This window comes from Zonotrichia albicollis, chromosome 17, assembly GCF_047830755.1.
Source record: "Zonotrichia albicollis isolate bZonAlb1 chromosome 17, bZonAlb1.hap1, whole genome shotgun sequence".
In the NCBI taxonomy this organism is placed as follows: domain Eukaryota; kingdom Metazoa; phylum Chordata; class Aves; order Passeriformes; family Passerellidae; genus Zonotrichia; species Zonotrichia albicollis.
In genome coordinates, this window is record NC_133835.1 from 4,811,089 (window position 1) to 4,823,582 (window position 12,494).

Here is a 12,494-nt window from a genome sequence, read left to right on the forward strand (position 1 = left end):
TATCCAGTGTGAGCTACTGCTGGAATTTACACCCCTTGTGTCTCTTGGCTTCCCTCCCTTTTGCTGCTGTGACCTAAACCCCCTTAAACCTCATTCTCACCCAGTTAAACCAACCCTGGGCACTGGGACCCCTTTATATGCACATGGACCCCACGAGTGTTATGCTGGGGAGAAGGGAAATGCATCCTGATGTCCTCAAAACCTAACAAGAAGCAGAATGCAAAGCTGTTGCTCTGGTCTCACATTATTTGAAGCAATTAAAAAATTAAATTTAGCACGAAATAACCACAGACAAAATATGGTAATTAATGTCAATTACTCTGGTTGCCATAGAAACCTGACTGAAACAAGTGGAAGTTACAGATAAGTTCAAGGTGAACCACAAATGTAAAGTGACTGGCATGTTTTTTCTCTCTAACTGATTAGGACTTTAACTCTTCTGGCTGGCAACCAGTTATCGATAGAACTTAATCCATTTAATAATCCCATAATCACTTTAATCCAGTTGGCTCAAAGTATTTTGCAACTGGTTTCTCTAACTGATTAACAAGTGTCTTTTAGGAAATAAATAACAGCTATCTGTGCCCTGCACAGCAATGTTTAGCACGGGGCTGGTTCCTGCAGGGTGAGATGAAACATGCAGCAAAACCTCTGTAATTTATAAATGCATAACCCCAGGGCACAAAGGGCTTGTGGGAGCCTTTGATTTCATTAACAGGCACCAATATCTCTTAAGCTGTTGTGGAATATAATTGGGAGGGATTTGCCAAAGGACAGCCCCTCCACCAAGCGCCCTCAGATGCCAACGTGCAGTGAGGGCATCAGTGTGAGGGAAGAGTGAGCTCTGATATCTTGAGATGATTTGGAGGTCAAGGAAAGGCAGGACATGGACTTTGCTCCTGATATGCCCCTGTTTCATTGAGAGATGCTGAAATGATTGCCTGATACTTTTGTGGTGAATGTTTAAGGGCTGTTTTGGTTTGGAACTACACTCGGCTATTCACAAGATTTGCTGTAAGCTATAAATTCCTCTCTGCCCGCTCTCCTTTTCCCCTCACTATTTTTGGAAATTCCATTTCAAACACAGCTTTTGGCTCAGATGAAAAACAAAGGTGTTTTTAAATCATTCTAGTTTTGTAGAGCATTTCACATACTGAAAGAAGGGGCAACAATAATGAGACATCTCAGGTTTATTGGGGAATCATTTCTCAGTGGAACACAGTTTAGATGAAATTATGCTGACCAGGTCTGTAATCACATACTTTGTCAAGAGCTTTGAAATCTATTAGTGAAAAAGAGCATTTTATACAAGATCAGTATTAATTATTATGATGATTATTTGGTTGCTTAGCTCCTGGACATTTTTGTGGTGCTCTTAACTCAGGATTTATTGTGCGGTGATTTATGAGCCCCAGGATCAGTTATAAGTACTGTCTAGCCAGTGATTCCTGTGCATCTGTACAACGCTCAGAAGCTCAGATGTAGCACTACCAAGAGTTTGATTAATCACCCTTTGGCAGTTTGGGAGGCTGAACTTGTTAAAAGTTTTAAAGAAAGGGATTTCAGAGAGATTGTTTTGATTGGGGCTATCTCATTTGAACTTGCTGGAGGCAGCTGGCATGAGGGGCACCACAAAGAGGTCAGGGCAGGTTGGATTTGCCAGCTGAGACCTCCTGAGCCGTCACCTGGAGCAGCTGGGCAGAGCAATCAGCTTGGGGTGTATTTCCTTACGCATCTGAGGTGTTTCACACACCACAGAAATCTCTTAGCCATCCCATGCCAAGGGGAGCTTTTGTCTGCTGACACCTCTCTCAGTTGTCAGTCAGGAGGAAATTAAACTCTAGCAGAGGCTGTGGAGCCCACAGGAGCAGATTCAGGGACTATCTCTGCTGATTGGACTCAGCCCCACGAGTTACACAGGCTCTCTCAGGCCAGAACAAATAGAAAATAAAGAAGACAACACAGATCGATGGCTGACTTGTGTTTACAGCTGTAGGCAGTTCTCGGATTTCATTAAATTTCCAGCTGAAGTTTGGGCTCAGTCCAATTTGAGATGTGGGTGATTCACAACAGGATTTCATCTCTGGATGGAAATTGGGCTCTGGAAATTGGACCCTGGCCCCCAGTGATCCTGGGCTCACTCTTCAAGGGAGGTGGAGTTCATCTTCAGTTTTGAAAGATCTTCATAAGCTGTGGAATTTGGCATGAGCTGCTCTGGAGGCAGGACAAGAGAGTGTCCACACTAAAAAAAAACAACAACCAAAAATTGTTGAAATAAAATTTATTTCAGGCCAAAATGAAGTAGAATACAATGTGAAATTCTAGGTGATGTTTTTGGCAGGGATAGGGAGAGAAAGAGTTAATGAAATAATCATCATCTTTTTTGTGAAAAACCAGAAAATAAACCCTAAATTGCAAAGGTTTCAGATCAGCTGAGAGCCCTTCAAGTTAAAAACTGTGGTGTTTTACTTTTCTCCATTATTGCAGCCTTTTTTAAACTTTGAAAAAATCTCTGCCAGATTTATTTTTAGGAGTCCAAGAGAAAAAAATAACCCTTTTTAAAGAAATAATTTTTTAAAATATATTTCTATTTCTACATCAAAAATGTTTGCCAGACTAGAAGAGACAAAAAAGCATCACATTAATAACTTCCTCCTGGAGATCTATTTTTCTACAATTTCTACTTTGGTAAATTAACCCAATTATTGCAAAAAGCTTTTGCTTATAAAGGGAGATTCAGTCCAACTGAACTTTGTGCTGTTGCTTCTCTGCACCTATTGCTATTCATGGCAGATCAGAACAAAAGAGTTACAAGTTTATTTTCCCATGTAATTCATGATTGAGTGGGATTAAATGCCCATTCCTACTGATGAAGAGATCTTCCACATCTCACTTCCCAGAGTTAAGACTTCTCTGTAGTTTGTATTAATTCCTTTTAAATGAAAAGGGATGGATTTTCCTTTGTTCTGCTTGTAATGAACATTTTCTGTTTCTCCTTTGGGGGAATTATGGAGCAGAATTAATGGAGCTTTTAGGCCATAAAACAGAGTACATTTTGGAAGTGGGTTACTTGCACCTTGGTTATTACCACATATTATTTTATAGATGTAATAAAGGAAGAAAAAAATCCAAGCCAATGCTCAGAGAACCTTCAGGCTATTGTTGAGACTTGTTTAAGGTGCTGTTTTACTGAAGATATTTGCAAAATAATGAAAAATAAAAAGAAACAGCATTATATACTACATAGTACAGGTGTGGAAAGGAAAGGACTTTCTTTTAATGGGGTTTAGATGAAGAGTGGAAGCAAAGTTTGGCCAGAAAAGGGAAAGTTGAATAGCTGAATGTGGAGATAGGAGTGGCTAAGAAGGAAATTATCTGAAAAGCCACCTAAGCATTATTTATAGAAGTGAAGCAGGGCAAACCAACTGGCAACAGCTTGTTCTCAATAACAAACCAAGATATCACCTCTGAATTAGGTTTGGAAAAGCATCCAGCCACTCTAACACCCCACAAACCAGTCCTGATCCAGAGATGGGTAAAGCAGGCTCACTGACTGCCCTGCTGCTCCTGGAAACAAATCTTTAAATGAGGCTTTCTCTAGGTCTAGGTGAGCACCTGATAATTCCAGCTGAGTCTGGTAATTCCAGTCTTTCTGGGGACTGCAGAAGTAGGCTTGGTATTACAAATGACTTCTAGGACTTCCAGATATTTGGCTACCTTAGGAAATACCAATGAAAGGGAGGTGAAGGAGCACCAAAACCAGTCCTTGTTTGAGCTTCCAGTGAAGTTTGCTCTCAGCCCAATTAATTTTGGGTCAATGCTCTGGTCATTTCTTACCCAATCTTTTCCATTTCCCCCTATTCCTGAGGACATCCTGGGATAGAAAGGGTGGGATCTGTGTGCTTGGGGTCCTGCACACCTGCTGTGTCACCCCTGCTGCTGCTGCATGCCCAGGTGGCACCAGCTTGTGCTGCCTCCTGTCATGGGACTGGTGCTCTGGGACAGCTGAGCATGTCCCTGCTCACTGCAGGGAGGCTGGAACTACCTGGCCTTTACAGGTCCCTTCTGACCCAAACTATTCTGTTTTTCTATGGAACACACCCTTCGCTGCTTTACCAGTTCTGATAGGTCATTGTCCTTGTGGCTGATTGTCCCCTCTGCACTGACAGCAGTTGTTACACAAAGATTATAAAGTAAGTTTTCCCAGTAAGAAAAATGACATTATTCTATAGCTGGGTCACTTTTGTTTGATCCTTATTAATTCCTCTCCCCAGAAGCAGAGATATCCTATCAAAGAAAGTCTGGAAACGTCTATCAGGCAAAACTTTCCAAAGAGTTTGCATTTATTCTTCTTGCTGGCACTTCCTAATGCCTAGAAATTCCTTTTGCATGATGCAAGCACAAGGCAGCAGCCCTTTGCCCATGCAATTACTGTGATTGTGTGCCCAAATCAAGTAGGTTTGTATGCAAATGGCCAGCAAGCAGTGGCTTGAATTTTAATTTGCTGTGAAGAGTCTCATATGCAAACACAAATAAAAATGTGTTTGTGTATTAATATCTGACCAATCACCAAACTCCCTCTCCAAGAGTTTTTTTGGTTTTTTTGTGTCAGTTAAAAACTCTTGGCTGGGCCACTTGTAACCCCTGCAAGTGAATGGTGGCTCTTGTGAAAGCAGTGATTATTGTTAACACCCAGGCACTGTAATGCTTCCAGATATGCTAGGAAGCTGATTCTCAATAATTAGCAATTAGCAGTAACTATTTTATGGAGCAGAAAAGAGTTTGATTACAGTTGTTTTATCAGCTGGTATAATAATAGAAAATCTTCTTTCAGAGAGGGGAGAAAAAGGGATGATTTCAGAAAGTTGGGTCTTGCTTGCCAGCCGTCCATCACCAAAACAACAGCTTCAGGGAGCAGGAATTATTGATTTTGAGGGGATTAACTCTCAGCTACAGATAGCTCAGTTTCAGGGCATCATTTGTAAGCTGAGCTGTAGCCACACACCAGCTGGCACGGGGGGCCTGGTCCAAAACTCCCTCAAATGATTTGGACAGCAATTTCAGGGCCACCTTTTGGTTAATAAGTCCCCATCTTGAGAGGACTCTCAGATCTCAGAGCATCTGGCACCAGGGAGAAGCCCATTTACAGACAATTTCTTCCAAGATGGAAGAAAAGTGATTTCTGAAATAAAGAACAGGTTCCTTCCGTGGAAGTGATCTGTGAGGTTTGCAGCTGGCACACATTGATTCCCTCAGAGCTGCCTGAGCCAGCTCAGAAAGGGCAGACAGGTAAACAGTGTCTGCAGACACCAGACTCTCCCTTCTAATGCTCACCCAGTTAATTAATTTTTGCTCAATTTGATTTGACATTCAGATCTGTGATATGTTTATCCTCCTAATGGGCACTTCTCCATATTCCTGGCTTCCTCTGAAAGGTTTAACAAATGGCAGGGACTTTTTGGGGCGGGTAATGAGCCTTTAATTTTGTACTTATTTATTCATTAAGCTTCAGTAGTATCTGGAAAACAACAAATTGAAAGACTCTCTGTGTATTTAGTCTCTGCTCTTTACAAAATAAACCACTTGCAGCCGCAGGTCTGTTATAGCCCTGGAGAAAGTTAGTGCTAAGATATCTCAAGGATTGCATTTTTCACATTGCAAGCAAGACATCTATCATTGTAATGAGCCACAGTGCCATGAAACCCCCCCCTGGCCCAGTCTGTCCCTGGGCTTTTTCTGCAGGGACCTCCAACAATTATGCCAAGGAGCAGTGGCTCTGAATGTCCTTGTGCAGACCTGAAATGAAACTCATTCCCCATTTCCAAAAGGCCCCTGCCCATTCCTGTTCCCAGGATCTCATCCTACGTGAGGGGGTTGGAGAAGGGGCTCTGTTCCCATTTGAATCCTATGGATCATCCCATAATATCAGTGCAGAAATGAATGTGGTTATTGATAGCAGGAAGTCTGTGAGATGGAAGAGACAGAACGATTTAGCAGTGGAAGTTATGACAGTAAAAAGAAGATGGCAAATGAGAGAGGTTTGAGACAATGAGAGACATGGGTGAGAAAAGAGAGGAAGGACTGGGTAGAAAGAAATAAGGAAATAGAGGCCAGAGCCAACCCTCCAAAGCAATTTGTTTGGGTGACCATTGAGACAGGACATTACACAGGATAAGCCGCTGTACAAATCTAGTTGGACAAGTCCTAAGAACTGCAGGCAGGCAGAAAAACTGTCCCACAACTATAATTTTAGATCTGGTGATGTTAGCAAAAGCTGGCAGACAGCTGGCTACCAGGCAGAGGCATTCAGCAAGAAAGCTGACTGGGAAATTATATTTTTTCCCCACAGATAATTTGTCACAAATAATACTGAACTGTTCCATTTCCTTGGAAGAACTTATCCTGTCCTATATATGGAGAGGACTTAAAGGAGCTCTATTTCATTTTATTAAACTGTTCTGCCTTAAACCACTGACACTGCTTCCACTACCCTGGAGCCTTCTAAATGGAGGGTTAGGAGTCCAGGGGCTTGGAGCAGGGACACCAGAGGTGACAGGCTGAACAAAGCCACCAACACCAGCTCCCATCTCATCCTCCTGCTCCTGAAGAGTTGAGTATTATTGTGCTTTAACATTATCCAGCACTGCTTGAGAGGATGTCTCACATATTGTTCATGGCACCAGAATGGTGAGGTGCCCTTCCAGGGGGAACCCCACGGCAGGGACAGGAACAAGATCACTCTGAAAGTCTCTTCCAATCCCAACCACTCCATAATTCTAGGATTCTAAGAAATTCAAAGAGGAGCTGAGTCCCTTGGAGACACCTGTAGGTCCCAAACAAGCCCTCCATGCTTTAAAATCTGATGTTCTGCACCTGGCAAAGACAAACCAGAGACCTCTCACCCCCATCCTCCTTTCATTTACCCATTTCAAAGCAGCTTCATTTTCCCACTTTCACTAGTCCTTCCCCCACCATGCTAATAGAGTGGGTTCCTGCCTAATTCTTTCAGTTCTGCTGTGCTTTTAGAGCTCTGTGTGTGTCTGTGAGGGTGTGTGTGTGCAGGTGTGACCCAAAGGGTGCTGTGCTCTGCTCTGTGCCCATCCTGCTGTGCACAACAGCCCTTGGGGAGCTCTTAGCTAATCAGTGTTATACACTTGGAGGCTGAACCCTCTCATTTTACCTGCTGGGAGGCTCAGGCATGGCTGGCAGTAATTGGAAGGAACACAGTGTTGTGATTGCTAATTGTTCTGGGGAATGTTGTGCTTTACCTTTGGAAGTACATCCGTGGGTAGTTTTTTTCCTGATTTCAGAGTTGTGGCTTACAGGGTCCGTGACCATTTGGGATTTCACTCCCTGTGCAGCATTTCCAAAGCAGAGCTGGATTTGTTGGCTATTTTTTGCTAGTTTTATCTGCCAGACAGCCTCTGTAGCCTTTTTACTTTGGAGTACTTATGATCCACTATATGCTTGAAGATTATCCGTGTGCCTCTTGCAACTTGGAAAACACAAAGAAATAATGTCTAAAATTTTGTGGGAGAAGCTGGAGGTTCTCTCTCTGAAATTTCAGAACAGTGAGGAGTGAATGTGTGCCCCATGCCTTTTCCAGCACCTGTAGCCATCACAGCCCCAGGAAGATCAGCTAAAATCTTCAAGTGCTGGTGGCTCATGGTGATCCCTGGACCTGCATGGTGTGTAGTGCTGTCCTTACCACCTTTGTGGCACCTTCTCTGTGCTCCTCACTGCTCTCCTGCTCTTTGAATCCAGCTGGGGACAGCACTGCCTGATACCGTTTGTTCATCAATAAAAGATGTTCAAAAGCCTGATTGTTTACCACAGCATTTCACAATTCCCCTCATAATTTGCCTAGAAATTAGGCTGTGCAGGAAGCCAAAAGCATCTGCCCTGCTGTTAACACAAGAGCCCACCCCCACAGCACATAAGAGCTCCAACAGGAAATAAATCCAGAAGATTTATCCAGAGGGCTGCACAGGGAGAGGGCTTGAGGCAAAGTCCCTGGAAAGGAGAGGCTCTGAGAGTCCTTTGGCCAAGCAGGTGAACACCTCACTTGCACCCTGAGTTTATTTTGCTTTCTCAGCCTTTTGGCAGGATGTAGCAGGCTGTGCAGGGGTCACAGGGAAGGGTGACTCTCAGATTTGGTGTTGCTGAAATGGCTCCTGAGGTATTAGAAAGTCTCTTTTTTCCCAGCCCCATGACCAAAGAAGAAGTCGAGATTCCACGGCTCTGCATTGTTTATCTTTTCTTATCTATTCCATTCTTTCTCTGACCTGCTGAGATCTGTCCAGCAGGTCGGGTGTGGCACAGTCCCTGCCCTTGGGGTGGTGTTGGCTTTTTATACTGAAAACTGGGTGTGCTTTATTTACAATAATTTTCCAATACCTATCACCTATGTTAGACAGTTTGTCTCTACTCTAAACCAATCCAGAAGTGTCACCATCACAGCAGAAGATGGAGGAGGAGGACATGGAGGAGGAGGAGGAAGAGAAGAAGAAGAAGATGATGATGATGATGATGGGCAGGACATGCCCAGATTCCTCCATCTTGCCTCTTGAACCCCCATTCTAAAACCCCAAAATTCTACATTTTCACCCTGTGACAAATTAGCTATCATTCTACTCAAATTCCTGTGGCTTGTAAATCTTCACACAAAGTTGGTAATGGTTTCCATGGGTTAAAATCAAAGGCACAGGCGTCTGTGACTCCGTTCCAAGGTCTCTGAGCCCCTGCCAGGGTCTTGAGTCCTGCAGGGCAGCCAGAGGAATGTCCTGGGTTCCCACAGCTGCCCTGTCTGTAGCCTCACTGGAAGCCTCAGTGCCCACCCCAGCTGGGCAGGGAACCTGTGTGTTGCCAGATAATCAGCTCCTGACCATGTCCCTGACTCCTTCCTGCAGCCTGGGTCTCTGTAAAGGTTCTGTGAGGCTGGCAGCAGTGGCAGACCAGGCAGGGACACTAGGAAGTTTCCTACTGGTTTTTGTTCATGATAGAAAACAAGGAGGAGTTTTCTTGGCCCACATGATCTCCAGACAATCTTGCACCAGCAGTAACACCACGGAAAACGTCCTTCAAACACTGTGTGGAGCTCCTTGATGTCTTTGTGCTGCTTTTCCCCACGTGTTGAGAGCTCCTTCAGGCCTTGTCCAGGCCCTCAGGTTCCTCCATCACTTCCCAGGGACACCTCTTGGCCTGCATTGTTTGATCCTAATCAAGCACAGCCTGCGTCTGTGTGTTGGTGGCATGTGGGATTGACGGGGGTTGTACAGTTGGGACAGACGGACACAAGAGATCTCTGAAGTCAGGTCATGGAATTTGCAGTTTATTGCAAAGGGCCTGGGGGCAGGGCCCTGCTGGGAGCTGCCAGACACAGCTCAGAGCAGGCCGGAGAGAAGAGAGGGGGAGAGAGGATGAGAGGGAAAGAGCATAAAAATATAAGAGAGTAAAAGGGGTAAGAGTGTAAAAGGCAAGAGCTAAGAGACAAGAGGTAAGAGCATAGAAAGTAAGTGAGCGAAGTTCCCGTTCCAATATCATAAATCTTCTGTGTGGAATATTCTGATTCTCACTAACCAATCTAGTACAAGATACAAATCCTATAGCATTTACATACAGCCTATAAGAATCACTACATTCCCATACTGTGTTACATTTTAAACCCTAAAAACTCCTCTTTGCACCCCTTCTGCCAAGCCATAGGGTCTGCTCTGACCCTTGGGCCTGTCTGCAAGCAGAGGGTGTTGTTTCATCAAAAGGGGATTACGTTCAGCTGGCCATGCCATTGTTTTCCAGTTGTTCAGTAACTGAGGGATCTCAAAGCTTGCTTTCATTTCAATCTCGCTTACAGTTTCCATATTCTCAAAATCTTTTGCCAGACAATCATATTTATAAGGCTTTCCTGTTTCATCTTCCCCAACAGTGGCAGCTCCTCCAGCCTCGGCAGCTCTTTTCTGTGCAGCTTCTCAATTCCTCTGGGATCCTTTGGGTGGCAAACCCTGCTCCAGCCTCCATGCTCAGCCCACAAGCCACAGGACACAACCTTCCAGTGCAGCAGATCCCTTCTCCTAGCAGCACCACAGCATCACATGAGCTGTCTTCGCAGAACACAGGGAAAGCATATCTGTGCTCACCCAGTGTGGCACAAAATAATAGAGAGGGGAGAAAAGATGCAGCCTGAATATTATGCCTGAATTTTCCATTATTACTGTATCACTGTGTCAAAATTGAAAGCAGTGTAAGATTTCTCAAGAGGAGCCATCCATAATGTATTGCAGAGCTGTGTGTAGGTGTTTTATGAAATGTATTTTATTCAAACCAGTATATACAACACTAACATTATTGAAAGAAATTGAAGGCCCAGTCTTCTCTCCTTAAAATATTCATTATTCATGTTATAGTCCTTTAACAAAAACTAAAGCCAAATACATATTCAATTTATTTTTTCCCCATTCAGACTTACATGCTATTCATCTCTAGTGTCCAATGGAGATGAAATGTCCTCTTATTATTCCTGTATTAGCTTCTGACAGTTCAATTTCTCTGAGTGCTGTGCTTGAGACAACTCTTAACAAATAGCCATATAGGTAATTGCCCTGGTTGAAATTTCTTGCCAAATCTTTGAGATCTGATGTAGATCAGAGGCAGGGGAATGTTTTCACATTCTGATTCAGCCCTGGCAGCTGCCTCTGTGAGGCCTTTCCTTCTGATAAATATTATTAGAATAACTTTCAACACATGCAGTTTTCATTCCTTCCAAATCAGACCTTGCCAATGTATTGTGCCAGAAATGCTCTGCAACCTTGTTTCTGTCTTCGTTTTGCATTCAAAGAAATTATGAGGCTGTCCAGTGGGAATAAATTGTGCTGTTTCTTTTCAGCTGACTTCCTGGAATAGAGATCATCTCACCAGTTCCTATAACCTACCAGCACTCTGAACACCTAAGGAGTGCTACTCAAAATATGTTGTAAAATGACTTCATCCCCCAACAGTTCAAGGCCATCCTTCACAGTGTGCTTTTCCTGATGAGATTTAAGGGACTCATTTGACAAATTCCCTCCTGGAAATCTGTTTCTTGCTTTGCTTTCTTTTTTGCTTCTCAAGCATATTTCAGACCAAAATTCTTCATGAGGTATTTCTGTTTAAGAGCAGCAGCTTGAGGTGCTTGGCAGCAGTGGGAGTCTCCTGTGTGTTCAGACAGCCAAAGCTGCCCTTCCCCAGGTCATAATCTGAGAAAACAAAGAAATCCAACAGGAGAGAAAGGAAATTTCACAGCTTTAGAGCACTTTAGAGCAGAGAAACTGAGGCAGGGAGAGATTAAGGGCCTTGGTTCTCAAATTGTGTTTAGAATTCTAAACTGCCTAATTATTTCTTTTGGTGGCATCAAAATTATTTCTTTTTTAATGGTGACTAAATTATTTTCAATATCTAGGACTCTAGTGGGCCATTTTTCTTGGGAGGCTTCTAGGAGAGGTGCAGTGTCACAGTTAGTCCTCACTTTTAATCACAGGCTCATTAGCCCTGCTGCAGACTGCCATAATTTTGCTTTGTCCCCTTCAGTGGGATTTTGTGTTCCAGAAGATTTTGCCTGTGATGAGTTACTATTGATTTTTCTGGGCTACGATTAATCTTGCAAGCACCTTTAAAATAAATAAGCAAAAAAATCCTCTGGATTATCAACACATGTCTGTGCCTTTGTACCACTGAAATCCCCGCTGAAAATGCTCTGTCTCCTTCCCAGCCCCTCTCCCTCCCCTTTCCCTTTGCTAGGTGTACCTACATTCATCAAACAAACACAGCAAACCCTCTGGCAGCAAGGACCTCCAAAGGGGCAGGAAGGCAAAGAGAGACAGGAAGACAAAAAAGATGCAGAAAGATGAAAGCAGACACACTCCTGACAGTGCCTTCAGTGCTAATGGCACCTGATGGGCAGCTGGAGAAGGTGAAGGAAAACCACTTTCCACTGGGAACAGTGCTTAGAGAGGTGCAGTACTCACCCCCAGTGCCTGGAAAAAGCAGCTAATGCATGTCCCAGAGCATGGGTGAGGAAGACTCTACTCTCAGAGGGGTCGCCAGCACCACTTCGGTCACAAGTGCAAACCCAGGATCCTGCTTTTCCTCCCTGTTTCAGTCTAAAAGTGAGCAGCAGGAATCTCTGTCTTAAATTGCAATGCAAATATTCAACTTATACATAAAAACCTGGCCTGCTGAGCAAAACATTAATGGATCTGGGCTGGGAGCAAATGTCTGATGCTTCCACACACCAAAATAATGCCTGTACAACAGTGGTACAGACCCTTTTTGGTCTTCTCTCCCCTGAAATGATTTGGGAATCTCTCCAATCCCCTCTATGAAGCAGCAATGCCATTGTGGTTCCCAGTTGCTGTCAGGCTCTGTTGTCACTTGAGTGGTGCTGGGCATTAGCAAACACTGAATTGCAGTTGTTACAGCTGGAGGGAAAAAATGCTGGGTTTTTAATAAAAAAAAAAATT